Source organism: Manihot esculenta, unplaced genomic scaffold, assembly GCF_001659605.2.
Source record: "Manihot esculenta cultivar AM560-2 unplaced genomic scaffold, M.esculenta_v8 Scaffold64, whole genome shotgun sequence".
NCBI classification, from domain to species: domain Eukaryota; kingdom Viridiplantae; phylum Streptophyta; class Magnoliopsida; order Malpighiales; family Euphorbiaceae; genus Manihot; species Manihot esculenta.
This window is the reverse complement of record NW_025215481.1, coordinates 1,904,358-1,906,857: the sequence shown is the minus strand read 5'-3', so window position 1 is coordinate 1,906,857 and position 2,500 is coordinate 1,904,358.

Below are 2,500 nucleotides of genomic sequence, written 5' to 3'. Positions count from 1 at the left end.
TAACATCCCAAATACCAGTGCGCTGCTCCTCGCCAACGGGCCCGTGGCGCATTGCTGCTGCACGGGGAACTGTGCTCAGGAAGGCGCCTACGGGCCCGTGGCGCCTTGCTGCTGCACGGGGAACTGTGCTCAGGAAGGCGCCTACGGGCCCGTGGCGCCTTGCTGCTGCACGGGGAACTGTGCTCAGGAAGGCGCCTACGGGCCCGTGGCGCCTTGCTGCTGCACGGGGAACTGTGCTCAGGAAGGCGCCACCGGGCCCGTAGCGAATTGCTCCCACGCCCAGTGGCAGCCAATTGGCCCGTGGCTCCCTCCTGCTGTGCCCATTGCTCCCCAATGAGCCCGTGGTGCAACGTTGGGGTTGATGCTATTTGCACATGTTTTGCAAAATGAGGTTAGCATTGGTAAACAAGTATATCCCGTTGGCCAACCACCAGGCCAAAAGAGGTTCACGCAGTCAATTAATTGTACACTTCAACGAGCAAAGCGTGCCATTGTTTTCTGTACTGAACAAGCTCAAGCTTGAATACTTATACAGTGACAATATCTTTCAACACACGAGAAAAAATATTGACCAACATTTTGCAATGGTTGGCTCACATGCTTGGACGCACACTTGCCATCATCGCATAGGCAATGAAAATCTATGGAGTGATTCTCTCTTACTCATTGAGACTATGAACCAATCATTGCAACCTCTATGAGTTTTTATCTATCTTATCTCACATTGCAAAAAGAACACGAAACAATATGTTGTGAGATCAAGAGCACTACCTCCTCCATTTACTTTTCCTATAGCCACCGTGCATGCCCAAAATTGGCAAGAATTGTGACACAAGCCAATTCTCTTTGAAAAGTTTTAAAAAATCACCAAATGACAACTCAATTAAATTTGTTATATTTTTCTAAGGTGCCACACAAAATTTGGTGATTTTCTGACGAGTTGTGTTTTTTTTATGATTTTCTGAATTTTTAACACTTAAAAAATAAAAAAAAATACCTAGACTGGATAAAAAATTTTCAAAATTTTTGTAAAATTAGATTATATTTTTCTAAATATATCTGCAAAATATCAGGTCAAAATACCTAAAATTGAATTTTTTAGGGGGTGTGTCACTTTAAACATTGTCATGTCACCTCATGTATTGTCATGTCACCCCATGCATTGTCATGTCTCCGTGCAAAGTTTAAGAAAATCACCAAATAACAACTCAAATAAATTTATAATATTTTTCTAAGGTTCCACAAAAAATTTGGTGATTTTCTGACGGGTTTTCTATTTTTTATGATTTTCTGAATTTTTAACACTTAAAAAATAAAAAAAAATACCTAGACTTGATAAAAAATTTTCAAAATTTTTGTAAAATTAGATTACATTTTTATAAAGGTATCTGCAAAAAATCAGGTCGAAATACCTAAAATTGAATTTTTTAGGGGGGGTGTGTCACCTCAGACATTGTGATGTTTCCTCCTGGCACAGCTCAACTTGTTCCTAAGGCTCTTTAGGGGGGTGTGGGTAGTCACCCCCCTGGGGGGGCCAGCAAGGCCGGGGCCTGGGCATGCGCTAGGCCATATGTGGGCATCGGTATAGCATGCGAATAAGCTTGTTAGCCCCCTCTCCACCTCTACCTCTCGATTCAACATCGAAAAAAATTCTCGGGCGTGGTGGACCCGGTGGGGCCCGTCCCGGGCCCGGTGGGGCCCATTCCAGGGCCATTGGTGACAGTTCAAGGAAATGATCCGGTGGTTTATCCCAATGCTTGGGCGTGTTAAATGGACGCTGGTGCAAGGTGTGGGCATGGCATTTGTATGTTGTGCTCGTGCCGATGTGCGAGTTTCCAGGTGATGCACTGGGCTTTGGGATTTTGTTGTGCTAATATTTCCATCCAACTCGGCGGTCAGTACCTCAACTCCGACGACGAACTCAGTGCTATTGGGGCCGATCCCCATGCTTGGAGTATCAATTGGATGCTTGTGCAAGGCTTCGGTGTGGCATTCTAGTGCCGTGCTTGGGTCAACGTGCTGGCGGAAATGCGATGCAATGGGCATGGTGTGAGTTCCTGGTGGCATAGACTTTTGAGGCGTTTGGGTCTGGCGACAGGGCTGAAGCTATTGGGGTCGAAGGCTTTGCCGGGGGGTGTCAAATGGAAGCCGGTTCAAGGTGTGGATACCGCACTCTGAACACAGGCGGACGTGCGATGCAACCTGTCTTAGTTTGTGTCCTTGGTGGTGTAGGCCTGCTGCTTGGTGGGGTCTTACGTTCCTCGGGGTCGTGGATGGACGTCGGGGCTGTTGTGGTTTTGCAATACCTAGGCTGGGGGGATGAGCTTGGTGCTAATGCTTTTGTCAAGGCGTTGCGAGTGCTTGGGGGAGGGCGTGGTGATATAATGCCGTGCTCAATCCTATGTGCGAGTGGCGTTGAGGCACATGCTGCGGCAGAATGGCAATTTCCTTTGGTTGCGGTGGCGCACTGTTGCTCGTGCCGATGTGTCCCACTGTGGTG